We start from the raw sequence: 19,333 nt of genomic DNA on the forward strand, positions 1-19,333 counted from the left end.
TCTGAGAAATACTTCCTTCCTGGGACCTTCCATTGTGGTGTTCCAATGGCCACAAATTTGCGAAAGGCCTCCGAGTCCACCAGTTTATATGGCAGTAGTTGGCGGGCTATGAGTTCTGACAAGCCAGCCGCCAACCGTTGGGCAAGAGGGTTATCCGGCGTCATCATTTTTTTACGCTCAAACATTAGGCCCACGGAAGCCTGCCTTTTTGCAGAAAAATGTGAGCTTGGCGTGATGGAAGGTGGAGTGGAGGACAATTGTGAGGAGAGAGGAGAAGGAGAAGTAGAAGACGAGGCTGGACGGTGAGAGCCTGCAGTGTGGCTTTGTGTGTTCCGTTGCTCCCACTGGGCTCGGTGATGGCTGCTCATGTGCCTTCTTAAGGCGGTCGTCCCTAGGTGAGTATTGGGCTTACCGCGACTAACGCGTTGACTGCAAAGATTGCAGATGGCAACGCTATTGTCAGCAGCGGACACGTTAAAAAAAGCCCACACTGCGGAGCCATGTGCCGGTGTCCTGGGAGCGCCAGATGTGACCGTACATGGTCGATGACTCGCTCCTGATACATTTGCAGTCTGCTTTGTCCCTGCTGTGCAATGTAAGTCATTGCTGCTTCTCCTCCCTATCTGCTGGTCCATATCTCCCTCTGAACTCCCCTCCTCTTCCTCTCTTGTGGGCACCCACGTGACATCACTAGACACGTCATCATCAACGTCACCTTCCCCACCGCTATAAGTAGAGATCTCGGAGTAGGCAGCAACACCGGGGACCAACCTCCTCCTTGGGCTGATCTGGGTACTGTCGTCAGACTGCTGAGTAGCGCTTGTTGCTACCTCCTCTTCCTGATCCAATACCAAGAGTGGCTGCGCATCAGAAATGTCCTCTTGATATGGATCGGAAAATAATTCCAGTGACTCAAGCGGAAGGTATGTGGTGGTGGTGGTGGTGGTCGTGTTGTTGGTGGTAGTGTCTTTGGGGGTGCACATAGCAGAGAGTGAAGAAGAGGGTGCAGATCGAGAGGATGAGGAGGGTGCAGAAGAGTAAGGCTGAGCGAGCCACTCAACCAAGTCTGGTGCATCCTTTAAAGTAATTGAACGCACCTTCTGCAACTTCCCACTTTGGCTCAAGCCTGTTGCTCCTGCCCTACCCCTACCACCCCTGCGGAAGGGCCTGCCTCTTCCTCTGCCTGTCATTTTTTAAATGACCCTGTGACAAAACTCTTAGTCCCTATACCGATGAAGGACTGCTGCAGTATAGGGCAGCAGTCAGCAGTGGTGCACGTCAACCCTATCTATTGTGGACCGATAGCGGTCCTTACAGAACAGCAGACTGTACCGCACTCAAGCCTATGTACCGTAGCACCCTATACCAAGTTACCAGTCCTTATAAGAACTTTTGTGGACCAAGCAGGTTGTGTATTAGTGTTTAGCAGACTGTACGTCAGTCCCTATACCGCTGAAGGACTGCTGCAGTATAGGGCAGCGGTCAGCAGTGGTGCACGTCAACCCTATCTATTGTGGACCGATAGCGGTCCTTACAGAACAGCAGACTGTACCGCACTCAAGCCTATGTACCGTAGCACCCTATACCAAGTTACCAGTCCTTATAAGAACTTTTGTGGAACAAGCAGGTTGTGTGTTAGTGATTAGCAGACTGTACGTCAGTCCCTATACCGCTGAAGGACTGCTGCAGTATAGGTGAGCGGTCAGCAGTGGTGCACGTCAACCCTATCTATTGTGGACCTATAGCGGTCCTTACAGAACAGCAGACTGTACCGCACTCAAGCCTATGTACCGTAGCACCCTATACCAAGTTACCAGTCCTTATAAGAACTTTTGTGGACCAAGCAGGTTGTGTATTAGTGTTTAGCAGACTGTACGTCAGTCCCTATACCGCTGAAGGACTGCTGCAGTATAGGGCAGCGGTCAGCAGTGGTGCACGTCAACCCTATCTATTGTGGACCTATAGCGGTCCTTACAGAACAGCAGACTGTACCGCACTCAAGCCTATGTACCGTAGCACCCTATACCAAGTTACCAGTCCTTATAAGAACTTTTGTGGACCAAGCAGGTTGTGTATTAGTGTTTAGCAGACTGTACGTCAGTCCCTATACCGCTGAAGGACTGCTGCAGTATAGGGCAGCGGTCAGCAGTGGTGCACGTCAACCCTATCTATTGTGGACCGATAGCGGTCCTTACAGAACAGCAGACTGTACCGCACTCAAGCCTATGTACCGTAGCACCCTATACCAAGTTACCAGTCCTTATAAGAACTTTTGTGGACCAAGCAGGTTGTGTATTAGTGTTTAGCAGACTGTACGTCAGTCCCTATACCGCTGAAGGACTGCTGCAGTATAGGGCAGCGGTCAGCAGTGGTGCACGTCAACCCTATCTATTGTGGACCGATAGCGGTCCTTACAGAACAGCAGACTGTACCGCACTCAAGCCTATGTACCGTAGCACCCTATACCAAGTTACCAGTCCTTATAAGAACTTTTGTGGAACAAGCAGGTTGTGTGTTAGTGATTAGCAGACTGTACGTCAGTCCCTATACCGCTGAAGGACTGCTGCAGTATAGGGCAGCGGTCAGCAGTGGTGCACGTCAACCCTATCTATTGTGGACCGATAGCGGTCCTTACAGAACAGCAGACTGTACCGCACTCAAGCCTATGTACCGTAGCACCCTATACCAAGTTACCAGTCCTTATAAGAACTTTTGTGGAACAAGTGAGTTGTGAATGTTTAGCAGACTGCAGCAGAAGGGCAGCAGTCAAGTATAATATCCTTTCTATATTTGGAAGAAAGAATATTATACATGTACAAGCCTATTACTGTACCACTGATACCAGTCCTGAAAAGAACCTTTGTGGAACTAATAATAACAGCAAGTCTTTAAAATTACCCTCACTGCCTGACAACACTGCTTCCTTCCTGTCCCTATACAAATTGGCAAAAAAAGAGAACGATTAGTGGTTACTGGAACAGCTCTTTTGTGGACCTTGATAGTAACAGCTAATGATGATGATGATGATGATGATGATGAAAGACTAATCTGGCTGTCCCTGTAGCATACACCGTCCTTTCCCTTTCTCTAAACTAACAAAAGACACTCAGGCTGCTGCAAGAATCAGCAGCACAGCAAACCTATCAACACCTAACACCTATACCAGTCCTGAAAAGAACTTTTGTGTACCAAATAGCTAGTGGTTTATCTCTCCCTACTCCACACAGGAACCTGTCCCTATCGTAACAGAAGAAAGAATGTAAAATGGCCACCGGATCGGGTGTATTTATAGGTTAGGGGGAATGTCCAAGTGTCCATGTGCTGTCATGTCTCAATTGGCTGTCCTGTATCACATAATAAACGTGTCACCAAAGGTTAAAGTTCTTGTATACATTAAACACGTAAGTCCGCCGCGGCGAACGACGGAAAAAGGCGTTCGAACGTGCGGACCGCGAATGTCGGAAATTCGCCGCGAAACGACCGCCGGGCGAAACGTTCGTCCATCACTACTCAGGACCTTCCGGGATGGTGTTACATTCACCCCTGGTTACCTCTAGCTTTGTAGTTATGCAATTTGTTTGGGTTACCTATTTTGGTTTCCTGAATAGATCAATACCTCTGGTGTGCATGATCCTGGTATTCTCTGATCAGAGTTTCGGCGGGAGGTTAGGGGTACTCGGCCACAGCAAGAGCCCTTATGGGGTGGCGGAGGACTCTTCCTTCTTCCTGGTCATTTCTTCTAACTAGGATTTTGCACAAATGTATTAGTTAGTTCCGGTCTATTGGAAGCTATTGACTTTTCCGGATGTATAAGTGTGTACTACCTATAACCCTTACTTTGTATTGGCTCATTGATCATCTCAAATTGTCTAGACTGCCTGTTCACCCGCTAGGCGATTTCAGGTCTATGAATGGTTACACATTTGTATTACCTCTTGATGTGTTTTAGCCTTTTCTACAATGTCTCTGTTACATTTTCTTGATGCAAAATAAAATATATTGAAACGAAAAACCTGGAAGCTGATAGGTTTCTATAAAGAGCTGCAACAGATTTTGCACACTCCAGTTTTAGTAAATCTCCCCCAATGCCATCTCCAATATAGTCTTAATTCTGACAGCCTCTCTGGGAGTATCACTCGTTCACTTCCCACTTGTTCCATTCAAGCACAGTATTGTGTTTTTAAAAGAAAAAAGAGAGAGTCCAAAAAAACGGTGAAATCACTTTAAGCACAAAAACAGTGTGACAGTATTTGAGGTTATTATTTTTAATATTATAATACAGGATTTATATAGGGCCCTGCTTGTGGATCTTACAATCTAAAGGTAGGGGGAGATGGTACAAAAGGTAATGCGGGGGGTGGTCTGATGGAGGGCACACAAGTACAGTTCTTAGGTGGAGGTGGGGTCGCTTCCCTGAATAAGTGAGTTATTAAGGATTGCTTAAAGGCAGACAGGGTAGGAACTGACCGGACATACTGGGGCAGGGAGCTCAAGAGGATGGAAGAGGCTCTGGAGAAGTCCTATAGGTGAGCATGGAAGTAGGTAACAAGAGAGCTAGAGAGTTTTTAAGTAGTAAGCAGTCAGATACTATAAAGGTAATGGTAGAACCAAAAATTAACTGCAAAGAAAAAATAGGATTTTTTCGTCATACTTACCTGTAAGATCCTTTTCTTTGAGTACATCATGTGTCAGGCTAATATTCATTACCTGTTGGGTTATACTTCATCATTAAGTGAATGGACATTGGTAGACCAAAGGTCTTCAGACAGGAAGTAATCCCCTATATAACCCTTCCCATACAGGAAGTACTTTAGTTTTGTTGCAAGCAATAAATCCTTAAAAAAGAGGGAAGGGAACTCTGTTTCCCTTGATGTACTCAATAAAATGATTTTACAAGTAAGTATTACGTAAAAATTCTATTTTCTTTTTCATACATCATGGGATACAGAGTCAGGCTAATATTCATTACCTGCTGGGGCATCCCAGAGAAATAGCCTTGAGGGGAGGGAGACACCCTGCCAAACAATAGCCATCAGAACTTATACGGCAGCCCAATATGTATGTATATCTATATACATATAACGATGTATGTATAGATAATGTGATACGACCCAACACAATCTAGCTGTGACAGCAGCAAAGCCTCCATCCCTAATATATGTGCAACATTTGGAGAGAGAGGGAAATGGGACTTTAAATGAGGCATGTCACTGAATGAATACTTTAAAGTGGTTGTAAACCCTCCCCCACAACTTTGTCCCATGTAAATCAGCATAAAAAACCCTAATGAACACTGCTTGTAGATCTCTCCTTACTTGCTTAGTATTGTTGTAATCCTTTTTGTTCTTTAGAATGAAGTCACTGAGCATGCCCAGATCTCTCCTGAGTTACGGCACACTCTCTATGTGCTTATCTCTCTTTTATCAGGACTTCCTACGGCACACCACTGAACTCTCAGGAGACTTCAGAATCATTCAGAGGAAGCTCCTACACATCATGTGACCATGTGACATGACACGCAGTGTAAACTTGACCATTACTGCAGTCTTATCAGCTGAAGCTGATAAGACTCACAAAGGTAAACATTAGACATAGGCACAAGTATATACTATGAAATAAAACAAGTCAGCTATGAACAGGGAAGCAGGGTTGCCATAGAAACGTTGGATTGAGAAGGAGGCTTGGTTAACAGTACAGGAAGTGCTCAATGTAAGGGCGGAAATACACTCTACTGTGGACTAAGAAAACAATACTTAAGATGGTGCTGCCTAACTGCTGGAAACAAGTTTTTAAAGTTTCTTTAAACAGTAAGTAATATGCAATTTGGGCTGGATTACAGTGGCTATAGTCTGGTAATTACTTATTATAATGGACTAAATGAAGAGAAGCATCAGAGTGGGAGAGTTTACTTCCTCTTTAATCACATTTATTTATAAAATACAAATCACATCATGAAATGTGTCAGTGTGGGATACAGCACACAGTAAACTATGATACACTTGTTTACATACACTTCTTTAAATATACAGGTATTATACAGAATAGAATGCAACATGGTTAACAATGCAAATGCATAGACACACTAATCCATTCATAACATCAATATACATAAGCAATTGCTCATGGTGAGCCAAACTTGCCTGGGCATCAGTTGGATATATACTCAATGCACGTTTCATGGCTCATGCCAATCATCAGGAGTAAGAATGCTCCGAAATTAAATCAAGGATATCTATAAATCCGAGATAACCTTTAGTTGGAGAACTATCTCTCAAATAATGGGAGGCCAAATTACACTCTGGCCAAAAAATGATGCCCAGCCTATGTCCAGGGGATACAAAGGACAGAAACATTGATCTCCCCCGCGGCTGAGGTGAGGAATCGCATCTGAATCAAGGACAGCAGCTGGGTGGAGACCAGGTGACCATATCACAACCATATGTCTCTGTTGTATGCTTAACAGTCCATACTGCTCTGCAAGGATATAGAGATAAAACCTTGTAAAATAAATTTACTATTAGTGGGACAATTTCATACTTGTAGATAAATTAATAAATAGTATGCAATTAATGCAATGATGTAAAATGTAATAATTGAGTAGACTACAACCAGAGAGAATGTGCAATGTATACCCACTGTGGGTGAATACAAGGCAAACCCACCATATGGTGGTAAACTAAAAGATGTAAGTAAATCTAAGTTACCTTGTGTATAGTTCTATGGCTGTAGACATGCCTGGAGTCCTGCTTGTGTAAATGGTCCATGTGAAATGGTCAGCTGGCTAACCCAGACAGCTTATATCCCCAGAAAAGGGCGGATCCCCACCAACGTCATGGAGCTCCAATTGGTGGAAAAAGAAGAAGAAAAACGGCTCCATGCTCAGGTGTGTGAACACACCGAGCAGAGCAAACAATCATGACGCCGATGCACAGGAGGCAGGACCCCGCCCCCACCCCTATGCAAGGGGATGGTGGGGAAAGGGGAGAGACTGCTGTGCATTGCAGCCCCGTGGTCAGAGAAATGCCCCATCACCCCCCCCATCCCCCCAGCGACAAATGGGCCCACCCAGGGCCGATGGAAGTGCAATAATGAATTACATCCCATATACTATGTCTAATAAACCTATATATCAGCAATAAATGCCAGGGTATGAGACTATAGAGATATATAATGATTCAAAAGTTCTAAAAACAAATGACTCATTGTAAAAGGAAAAAATGGATGAGTAGTTAACTATTAAAATTAGAGTGTGGCAGGTCATAAGGAAGGTGGTATCTTCTACTATGATAAACTATGTATCATAAACTATGATACACTTGTTCAGACAAGTTTGGCTCACCATGAGCAATCACTTATGTTTATTGATTTTATGAATGGATGAGCGTGTCTATGCATTTGCATTGTTAACCATGTTGCATTCTATTCTGTAGAATACCTGTATATTTAAAGAAGTGTATGTAAACAAGTGTATCATAGTTTACTGTATCCTGTATTCCAGACTGACAAATTTCATGATGTGATTTGTATTTTATAAATAAATGTAATTAAAGTATTCATTCAATGACATGCCTCATTTAAAGTCCCATTTCCCTCTTTCTCTATGTGATAAAAGATCACATAGATGAGTTCTTGCTGGAAAAAAAATATACGGATTAATGAAAGACAGAAGTTGTCAGACAAATCTGATTTAATTTTATGAGGAGGTAAGTAAAACCTTGGACAGAGGGGTTGTTGTGTGTGGGGTATACTTGGATTTTGCAAAAGCGTGTGACAGTTCCCCACACACAGCTAATGTGTAAAGTAAAGTCTACAGGCCTGGAAAAATCTGTTTGTAAATGGATAGAAAACTGTCTAAAAGAAAGAATTCAGAGAGTAGTGGTTAATGATTCTTACTCTGAATGGTCTTACGGTTATCAGTGGTGTACTCCAAGGTTCAGTGTTGATGACACCAAGCTATGCAGTGGAATAATGTCTTTACATGATGTATCAAACTTACAAGGTGACCGCAATCCACTGTTTAATTAGGCAACTATGTGGTAAATGAGCTTTAATGTTGATAAATAGGGATGGACCCAAGGTTCGAGTCGAGTATAAGTTTGACTCAAGCATTGGGTTTTCGTCCGTTCGTCGAATTATTATGGGGTATTTGCAGCAAATTTGAGCACTGCAGAATGCCCCATAATGCACTGTGAGATTGCAGTGCATTGATGTGTGATGATTGGCCAAAGCATGCACCTGACCTGCATGCTTTTTCCAATCACAGTGCTCTCTGCTGTGAGAGCCATGATTGGCCAAAGGCAGGGTGCACATGGCGGCCTTATATAGTGGTGGTCCCCCCAAAATCCATACCTGGCACTTCGGGTCTTGTATGGATTTTAAGGGGAACTCCACTCAATTTTTTTTAAAACAACGTTCCATGCCCTCAATATGGGGAGGGTGCTTTGGGGTCCCCCAAGACACCTTGTCTCCATGTTGATGGAGACAAGGCCCTCACCCCAAGAACCCTTGCCCAGTGGTTGTGGGGGTCTGCGGGGGGCTTAGTAGAATCTGGAAGCCCCCTTTAACAAGGGATGCCCCAGATCCTGACCGCCCCTATGTGAATGAGGTACATTGTACCCCTACCAATTCACAAAAAAAGTGTCAAAAAGTAAAAACCACAAAAGACAGCTTTTGACAATTTCTTTATTAAAAAAAAAAGTGTCCCGAGATGTCCACCCACCTTCAATTACGCCACCCGACGGACCCAAAAATAGCATAAAAAATGAAAATACTCCACCTCCACGGGAGGCGCCCCACTGACTGCTGTCTTTTTGCTGAGACAGCTGTTATATAGGCAAGGGCAGTGCCACTCGGGGACGTAACCATGTGACCCTGCCCCTTCTGATGTTATGCGCCATCAGAGGGAGGCGGGGGCACCCGGTCACGGCAGAGGGTGGCTCCGTCATTGCCTATATAACAGCTGTCACAGCGAAAAGACAGCAGTCGGTGGGACACCTCCCATGGAGGCGGTGTATTTTATTTTTATTTTTTCTATTTTTCAGGTCCATCGGGTGCCATGATTGAAAATGAATGAACATTGCAAGACACTTTCTTTTTTCTTTTTTAATAAAGAAATTGTCAAAAAACGGTCTTTTGTGATTTTTACTTTTTGACACTTTTTTTGGTGAATGGGTAGGAATGGGTAGGGGTACACCCCATACCCACTCACATAGGAAGAAAGGGATCAGGGGGCCCCCTTGTTAAAGGGGGCTTCCAGATTTTGATAAGCCCCCTACACGCAGACCCCCACAAATACCGGGCAAGTTTTATGGGGGCGAGGCCCTTGTCCCCTTCAACATGGAGACAAGGTTCTATGTTCTGTTTAATTGAACTATTGAACTTCATATACTCTTCTTTGCTCACAAATCTTCCCTATGTAGCAAATATCATGAGACTACATATAAAATTCTTACACGATGGTATTGAACCCCCGCTTGTTGGCCTCATTGTTTCCTCAGCACAGTCCATTATGCTGGAGATGCAGTACACAGGTCGGCATGATACTGCACATTTTTTTGAGCTTGCCCTAATATCCGCCCTTTTTGGCAACAAGTCTTGAAAATAGGACACACACTTACAGACATCTCTCTCTCTCTTTAACAACCCAGCTGCAATGCTTCCTTATTTGACTCCAATGTCTAATAAGAGATATCACAAACGATCAATGAACGATATTGAACACATCTGACAGCTGCCTCAGGGACACAGATGAGAGAAACAGATGAGCACAATACACACTGGTTCCATTGGGACCTGTTTAATTTTTCTGATGAATATCACTCATACTTCTGATTAGTCTCCTCTCCTCATCATGGGAACAGCTCTTCTGCATCGTTGCCCATCTCTCTTACTCTCTCATACCCCCCCCCCCACTTCCCTCCCTTTTCCTGCCCTCTTGCCTCCTTATCCCCTCTACCCCCTCCCCTTTTTATTTGCATTTCTCTTCCCCGTCTAGATGCCTTAGGATGCCACCTTTTCCATCCAGAAATGTTAAAAATGCTTTTGGTTTGCGTTTACTACCCGGGTATGACTGATTGGATGCACTGTTCATTTATATTGTTTTGCTTATGGTACATACACATTTGCCACCCTCTATGCTCTCTTCTAAGCTTGTTGCACTAGCGATATGCAGTATTTTTTTTCTTGTATCTTTAAGGCTCATTGTCCTTATCATACACTCTGCCAGCAGTTCTGCTTGCTGTGTGTGCCTCCTATGTAAAACTGTACCATTTATTGTATGTTGGTTATGGGAAGGTTGTAGTTTAAGTTGCCCTTCTCATGCAGAATGCTTCCAAAGGTCGGTCAGCACTTTCAGCTATAGGGCCAATTCCCTTGCAAAATGTAACTTCCTTTCAAAAAGAAAAAAAACTGTTTGCCTTTAATAAATCAACACCTTTAAGTTTATAGTTGACTGTGGATCCATTTATCCATGGCAAGCTGTAAATTCTAAGCAATCAAATTCTGTAAAAGTTTTTTTGGGATTTTTATTCAACATTTTATTTCATTTTATGTTAATTTAGTTTTTGTATTGTAGGGTGAATGGCTCTGTACAATGAAATACCTTTGATGAGTACCTGAAAGAACACACAACTTGCAACAAAGGTAAGATAAAAACCTGTCAGCCTTTGCAATATGTTGGCAATAATTGCTATGATATTTAAACAACAAAATATACGTTTAGCCATTAAAATACACAGACAAGAAAATGTGATATAATGCTGGGTAAAGGAGAGAGGTAGAAGATTTAACAGAGAGTCGTTTCTTCTTTAAGATAGATCTCCTGTTCCCGTTGAAATCTGATAGAATAGAAAACAGATAAAGTATAAGAAAATAGTGCTGCACGATGTTCTCTGAAATCTCTTCAGTCAACCACCAGTATATACAGCAGCTTTGTCACTTTTCAGACAGTATTGGCCTCTACATTGTTCCAACTTAATCTTTCTGTCCTTCTCTTGCCTCTGACCTTTCCTATCCTGTACAAGGTCTTTGACCTGTTCCTCCTTTTTGAATAAAAAAACAAACAAACAAATAAAGAAAAATGCATGATGCATGATGGTATATATATTAAACCACAAACACATTATACTTACCTGCTCTGGCTCTGATCCTCCTTTTCTGGGGTCCCCCGGAAATCCTGGCTTCTTCTCTTCTCAGGGTACCACCAAAGGAAGCTGTTTCCTAGAATAGAGAGGGTTGCCTTGATCAGTTAGATCTAAAGGTGGGGGCAGGTACCATCATCCTTTGAAGTGGACTATTGGAAAGTTTAAAGAAAGATTAGGACTATCACGGTACCCATGAATAAGGCAGGGATTATAATAAAATGAACAATCTATTTAAGAAAAGGACATAATTAAAAGCAATTGCAATTATCCTTTTCTTAAATACATTGTTAATTTTATTATAATCCCTGCCTTTACCATGGGAACCGTGATAGTCTTAATCTTTCTCTAAACCAGGGGCGTGCTTGAAGCAGACCCAGGTATTTCTTTCCAATAAGCTGTTTCCTAGGATGGCACACCTGCAGGTGCAATCCTTAGCCACACTACCTGCATCCATAGATGCAAACAACTCGGCTTAGCCCCATCTCCTGCTCGCTCATCACAGGAGTTGAACTCAGCAAAGCCTGTGAGAGCTGGGAGAGCAGCTACAGATCGGCACAGTGCTGGACTGACTGAGGGCTTAGGTAAGTATAAGTGGGCATGAGGGGGTGATACTGGTACTGGAATATTTTTTACCTTAATGTGATGAATGTATTAAAGCAAACAATATTTAGGCTTTAGAAGCAAGTTAAAAGTACCACTGCATGTATACAGTAAATGGGATTGTGACTATCAGACATTCTTATGATTAAATATATGACCTTTTACACAATGCTCACATATGCTCATGTACCTATGATGGATGGATGTCCATTTATTTAATAGTTGTAAACAAACAGCAAAATGGTACATAACAACCCTTTCAAAACTGTGTCATTATTCACTGCATTTCAAAAAACAATTGAATGTTACTGGAAGACTGTTCCATAAATGTTGTGGTCTGACAATACATCTTGAAAAATGTCTGGCTAGTAGGAATGACTTTCATCCAATTGTCTTGCCATGATCTGCACACACCAATATGCAGTCACTTGTGCAAAACAATTGGAATTTGTCATGCTATCATTTTCTTATGGACACTTTATCTTTCTTTTACAGCACTCTTGATTGTTGGCTTGATAACAAAATGAGGCTGCTTATGTCTACAATGAGAAACGGTTTTGATCTTCTGTGGCAAGTGATGTGACAGTTTTGGACATAGTGGGGTTGATTAACTAAAGTCAAATAGGCTGTTTATCTCGCAAGGGAAGTTACACTTTGCAAAGAACCCCCCCCCCCCCCAAGTTTGAGCTCACCATTTATGGATTGAAATTTGGCCGGTTCTGCAGGGACTGGCTGAATTTAAATGTATGGGCAGGGAGGTTGTACAGAAGTTAATCTAGTGATCATCTCCTGTCAGATTTTCCCTGCTCAATCAGCACCGCAGGCTAAAGCAAGCAGCAATGATCAGTGTTTTCTGATGGCGGGGAAGTCTCCCTTCTGTCACAATACAAAGATACAGCAGGGAGGATTCTCCCTTTCCACATTAACCTCCCTGGCGGTATGATTCAGTCTGGAATTAGGTGCTGAAAGCGGTACAATTATTTTGCATGGAAATCTGGCTTTTATTTTGTAGTCCTGTAATGCTCTTAAATCTCTACAAACCAGAGTCTAGCAGACATCCCCGGTGTGATAAAGTTTATAATATAATAAAGAATAATAAAAATTATTCAATAATGTAATCAAATCCTAAAACACTGAAAAAGGGACACTTTCTGGTTGCTATGGACAATCTCCAAATTCCAGGCAGAAAAAACAGTATTTATAATATAAAAGTGCATGCAGGGCATTGCACAGACCACTAGGGACAAAGGGGGTGTGTAATTTTTTTAATACAGCACTGTAATCTGTAAGATTACAGTACTGTGTGTGTTTTGTGTGTTTTTACTTTTTAGAATTTGCCGCCGTTCTCCACTCCCGTGCGCCGTAACGTTGCAGGGAACGGAGCTCAGCGCCATTCGGCACTGTGAATCGAGCAGAGGACAGCTCGATCACACAGCGCGGCGGACATCGCTGGATCCAGGGGACAAGGTAAGTAAGTCTCCCTGTGTCCTCCCCTGCATCCGGCGAAGCGATCCCGAGTCTGGCTCGGGGTTACCGCTTCTATCAGTAAATTCCCAACCCGAGCCAGACTCGGGATTACCGCCAGGGAGGTTGAATGTGTGTATAGGGGAACAATTTTATTTTTATTTTTGTTCAACCAGCTGGTTGAATAAAAAAAAAAAAAAGACTAATCTCTGGTCAGAATGAGGTGACGCTCTGCTGACTTCCATCTTTCAATCATATGCAAGTAAAAAAATGCTGTTTTTTTTTTTTCTTGCATGTGACAGGGTATTCTTTGCAAAGTGAAATTTCACCATAGTCACTAAGCACTGAGGAAAAATCCCTTGCAAAGTGTAACTTCCCTTGCACAGTGAACAGTCTATTTTCCTTAAGTAAATTATCCATAACACGTGGCCTGGCAATCAGAGAATGGAAACTGATCTCTGAGATTTAAAGCAACTTCTAACCTTGGTTTAGCAGTCACAGATTCCGCAAAACCAATTCGTTGTTTGAAGTGATTGTAAATTTTGATTTCACAAAAATAACAAAACTACCTCTGTGAGATTGATTACTTTTTTTTTTCTGTTATTTATTACCGCATGAAAAAATATACAGTCTTAAGAAGATGCCAATTAGTCATTTATTGTCTTCAATTCTCCTGAATTACTAAATAAGTATCTTTACTACTGAGCAAGTACTACTTGAACAATGCATGAAGCTCTTTTCTCCCCTTGGAAAATGATTTAATTACATTTGTCCGGCTCATAACTTAGATTCTGTGTTCTAATGAACATCTTAGATTCTGCTGTAGGAAACAGCTCCACTAGGATTCTGTGCCTCACAGTTATCTTCAGAATGATGATAGGAAATCAAATAAATGGGATTTTAAGTAGAAATGTGAAAGTGATCTACTCATAATGTATACTTATGAGCAGACAGTTACTAATGTTATCAGCTTCAAAATGCCCACTCTCTTCAGTTTAAATTAAATCATTTTGTGTATAATGAATACTTTAAGGTTTGCTAGTAGTTTTCAGTACAGAAACTTACTCTCCCAGGAATGAAATGTGAGATGAAAAACAAATCAGGAAAAAAAAAACTTGGGGGAAAAAACAAGAACATCATCAATAGAGAACAGCTGTAATTATTTAGGAGGGGATGTTCGGCTTTAGAATTGTTCATAAGTGATCCAGATTTTATATCAATAAACATAGATTTGTAAAACAATAACAGGATATAGCAACAGTGGAGCGTTTGTATGGAGTGTAAATGGAGTTTATAACATAGGCTTGTGTTCTGTTGAAAAACACATAACAAATATAGGATAAGTAAAAAAATACTAATTATTTTATAAATTGTTTGCATAGGGTGTATTTTGGGAATAATGAGTGTGTTATAGAACTAAGTCATACATGAAATAAAACTGGAGCTTTTTCCTACAGCAGACTATCCAAATGCTCATTAAAACATCTTGCCATTAATCCCTATAATAGCAAATGTAATACATTTTTTTTTAAACAAAGTTCCCAAAATGGTCAATGTTGACCCCCAAGGGTATCCATAAAATGACCAGGGGTCAAACAGGTCCTTAACCACTTTCAGACCGGACCATTTTGCAGGCCAATGACCAGATCACTTTTTGCCATTCGGCACTGCGTCGCTTTAACTGACAATTGCGTGGTTGTGCGACGTGGCTCCCAAACAAACTTGACGTCCTTTTTTCCCCACAAATAGAGATTTCTTTTGGTGGTATTTGATCACCCCTGCGGTTTTTATTTTTTGCGCTATAAACAAAAAAAGAGCGACTATTTTGAAAAAAACGCATTATTTTTTACTTTTTGCTATAATAGATATCCCCCAAAAATATATATAAAATTTTTTTTTTCCCTCAGTTTAGGCCAATACGTATTCTTCTACATATTTTTGGTAAAATAATTGCAATAAGCGTTTATTGATTGATTTGCGCAAAATTTATAGCGTTTACAAAATAGGAGATAGTTTTATGGCATTTTTATAAAAACATTTTTTTTACTAGTAATGGCAGCGATTTTTATTGTGACTGCGACATTATGGCGGACACATCGGACATTTATGACACATTTTTGGGACCATTGTCATTTATACAGCAATCAGTGCTATACAAATGCACTGATTCCTGTGTAAATGACACTGGCAGTGAAGGGGTTAACCAAGGGGTGGCAGTGTAGGAGTTAAGTGTGTCCTAGGGGTGTGTTACTAATTGTGGGGGGCTGGGCTGTGTGTTAGTGAACACTGATCTCTGCTCCAATCACAGGAAGCAGAGATCAGTGTACGGGGAGATGCTGTTTACAATGGCATCTCCCCGTTCTCCTTCCCTGTGAGACGATTGCAGGTATCCCTGCGGCGATCGAGTCCGCGGGACCCGCGACCGGACTCTCGGGGGTCCCAACCGGCATGCGCGTGTGCCGCCGGCAGTGCGCGCGTGATGGCAGGGCGGCAAATTCAACTGGACATACCTGTATGCCAGTTTGCCTGCCCGTGCCATTCTGCCGACGTACATTGTCGTGCGTCGGTCGGGAACTGGTTAAATATATGGGGGGTGGGGCAATAAGTAGTTAATAAATTATAGAAGGTTGATTGGGGACAATTAGACCTTTTAAGGTCTTCGTAGAGCTTTTCCCCAGATTCTAGTCCTGAAGGTGTGCCAGCTACCAGTAAGACAGTGTTATCCAGGGTTGGGAGGTCAACAGCTGGAGATAGAAGCCTTGGGTCTCTATCAGCTGTATGCTGTTAATGGCCTTGTTTTCCAGTGTGCTCTGTAATGTGTGTCCGTGACTTTCCACCTTCTCCCTCCATGGAAGAATATACATACGTTTTATTCTCGGATATACGGATATACATACGTTTTATTCTCCCATACTGCATGTAGCATACTGTTGGAGCACCAATGAGTATACCCACCTCAAAGTTTGTTGCAGAGTCAATGAATACACCTATTGTTTAAGTAGTGGTGTCAAACAGCTGATTGTTGTGCATTTACTAAAAGTGAGCATTTTATCAGAAGGAAATGAAGGGGAACTTTTTTATTATTATTATTATTATTATTATTATTATTTTTATTTATAGTACTAGTGTTTAACCACTTGCTTACTGGGCACTTAAACACCCTTCCTGACCAGACCAATTTTCAGCTTTTGGTGCTCTCACACTTTGAATGACAATTACTCAGTCATGCAACACTGTACCAAAATGATTTTTGTGTCCTTTTTTTCCCACAAATAGAGATTTCTTTTGGTGGTATTTGATCACCTCTGGGGTTTTTATTTTTTGCGCTATAAATGAAAAAAGACCGAACATTTTGAAAAAAATGCATATTTCTTTGTTTCTGTGATAAAATTTTGCAAATTATAATTTTTTTTTCATAAATTTTGGCCACAATTTATACGGCTACATGTCTTTGGTAAAAATAACCCAAATTAGTGGATATTATTTGGTCTTTGTGAAAGTTAGAGAGTCTACAAGCTGTGGTGCGAATCGCACAAAATTGATCACACCTGATGTACTGGTGGCCTATCTCATTTCTTGCGACCCGAACAAGTCAGGAAAGTACAAATACCCCCCAAATGACCCCTTTTTTGAAAGTAGACATTCCAAGGTATTTACTAAGATGCATGGTGAGGTTTTTGATGTTGTCATCTTTTTCCCACAATTCTTTGCAAAATTAAGATTTTTTTTTTTTTTCTCACAAAATTTTCAATGTAATAGGTTATTTCTCTCACATGGCATGTGTATACCACAAATGACACCCCAAAATACGTTCTGCTACTCCTTCTGAGTATTACGATACCAAATGTGTGAGACTTTTACACAGCCTGTCCACATACAGAGGCCCAATATTGAAATAGCACCATCAGGCGTTCTAGGAGCATAAATTACACATTTCATTTCTCAACCACCTATTACATTTTTGAAGGCCCTGGAGCACCAGGACAATGGAAATGCCCACAAAGTGACCCCATTTTGGAAAGCTAACACCCCAACGTATAATCTATGAGGCATAATGAGTCGTTTGAATGGTTCATTTTTTTTCCAGAAGTTTTGGGAAAATGTGGAAAAAAAAATGAAAACGCATTTTTTTTACGCAAAGTTGTCCATTTATAAGATATTTCCAACACATAGCATGTACATAGCAAAAATGACACCCCAAAATACATTCTACTACTCCTCCTGAGTATAACGATACCAAATGTGTGAGACTTTTACACAGCCTGACCACATACAGAGGCCCAATATTGAAATAACACCATCAGGTGCTCTAGGAGCATAAATTACACATTTCATTTCTCAACCACCTATTACATGTTTGAAGGCCCTGGAGCACCAGGACAATGGAAATGCCCACAAAGTCACCCCATTTTGGAAAGCTAACACCCCAACGTATAATCTATGAGGCATAATGAGTCGTTTGAATGGTTCATTTTTTTTTCAGAAGTTTTGGGAAAATGTGGAAAAAAAATGAAAACGCATTTTTTTTACGCAAAGTTGTCCATTTATAAGATATTTCCAACACATAGCATGTACATAGCAAAAATGACACCCCAAAATACATTCTACTACTCCTCCTGAGTATAACGATACCAAATGTGTGAGACTTTTCTACAGCCTGGCCACATACAGAGGCCCAAAATTGAAATAGCACCATCAGGCGTTCTAGGAGCATAAATTACACATCTTATTTCTCAACCACCTATTACAGTTTTGAAGGCCCTGGAGCACCAGGACAATGGAAATGCCCACAAAGTGACCCCATTTTGGAAAGCTAACACCCCAACGTATAATCTATCAGGCATATTGAGTCGTTTGAATGGTTCATTTTTTTTCCAGAAGTTTTGGGAAAATGTGGAAAAAAAATGAAAACGCATTTTTTTTACTCAAAGTTGTCCATTTATAAGATATTTCCAACACATAGCATGTACATAGCAAAAATGACACCCCAAAATACGTTCTACTACTCCTCCTGAGTATAACGATACCAAATGTGTGAGACTTTTACACAGCCTGGCCAGATACAGATGCCCAATATTGAAATAGCACCATCAGGCGGTCTAGGAGCATAAATTACACATTTCATTTCTCAACCACCTATTACATTTTTGAAGGCCCTGGAGCACCAGGGCAATGGAAATGCCCACATAGTGACCCCATTTTGGAAAGCTAACACCCCAACGTATAATCTATGAGGCATAATGAGTCGTTTGAATGGTTCATTTTTTTTCCAGAAGTTTTGGGAAAATGTGGAAAAAAAATGAAAACGCTTTTTTTTTACTCATAGTTGTCCATTTATAAGATATTTCCAACACATAGCATGCACATAGCAAAAATGACACCCCAAAATACGTTCTACTACTCCTCCTGAGTATAACGATACCAAATGTGTGAGACTTTTACACAGCCTGGCCACATACAGAGGCCCAATATTGAAATAGCACCATCAGGCGTTCTAGGAGCATAAATTACACATCTTATTTCTCAACCACCTATTACAGTTTTGAAGGCCCTGGAGCACCAGGACAATGGAAATGCCCACAAAGTGACCCCACGTGGCACTGACAACACGTGGCACTGACAGATGGCACTGGAGGAAGATGGCACTGGAGGCAGATGGCACTGGAGGCAGATGGGGCTGACAGATGGGGCTGACAGATGGGGCTGAGAGATGGGGCTGACAGATGGGGCTGACAGATGGGGCTGACAGATGTCGCTGGCAAATGTCGCTGGCAGATGTCGCTGACAGATGGCACTGGGGCTGGCACTGGCAGATGGCACTGGCACTGGCAGATGGTGCTGGCTATTTGCTCTGGCTAATTGCTCTGGCAAATGGGGCTGGCAGATGGCACTGTGGCTGGCAGATGGCACTGGCGCTGGCAGGTGGCACTGGCAGGTGGCACTGGCGGCACTGGCGCTGACGGCACTGGCGCTGACGGCACTGGGGCTGATGGATGGCACTGGGGCTGGCAGGTGGCACTGGCGCTGGCAGGTGGCACTGGCACTGGCAGGTGGCACTGGCAGGTGGCACTGGCACGTGGGGCTGGCGGCACTGGGGCTGACGGCACTGGGGCTGACGGATGGCACTG

The 19,333-nt window shown here is 42.2% G+C and overlaps 1 protein-coding gene across 2 annotated transcripts in view; it reads left to right on the forward strand.

Annotated features, from left to right (window-relative positions):
* Positions 1-19,333, forward strand: part of MGAT4C (MGAT4 family member C) — a 250,604-nt gene that overhangs the window by 124,241 nt on the left and 107,030 nt on the right. For both annotated transcript variants that reach the window (XM_077471602.1, XM_077471601.1), the window contains exon 2: positions 10,574-10,641. The gene's annotated coding sequence lies outside the window, so the exon portion shown is untranslated. The remainder of the gene's footprint in view (positions 1-10,573; positions 10,642-19,333) is intronic.

Source organism: Lithobates pipiens, unplaced genomic scaffold, assembly GCF_037356315.1.
Source record: "Lithobates pipiens isolate NorthernLeopardFrog02 unplaced genomic scaffold, aLitPip1_a1.2 Scaffold_8, whole genome shotgun sequence".
Classification (NCBI taxonomy): domain Eukaryota; kingdom Metazoa; phylum Chordata; class Amphibia; order Anura; family Ranidae; genus Lithobates; species Lithobates pipiens.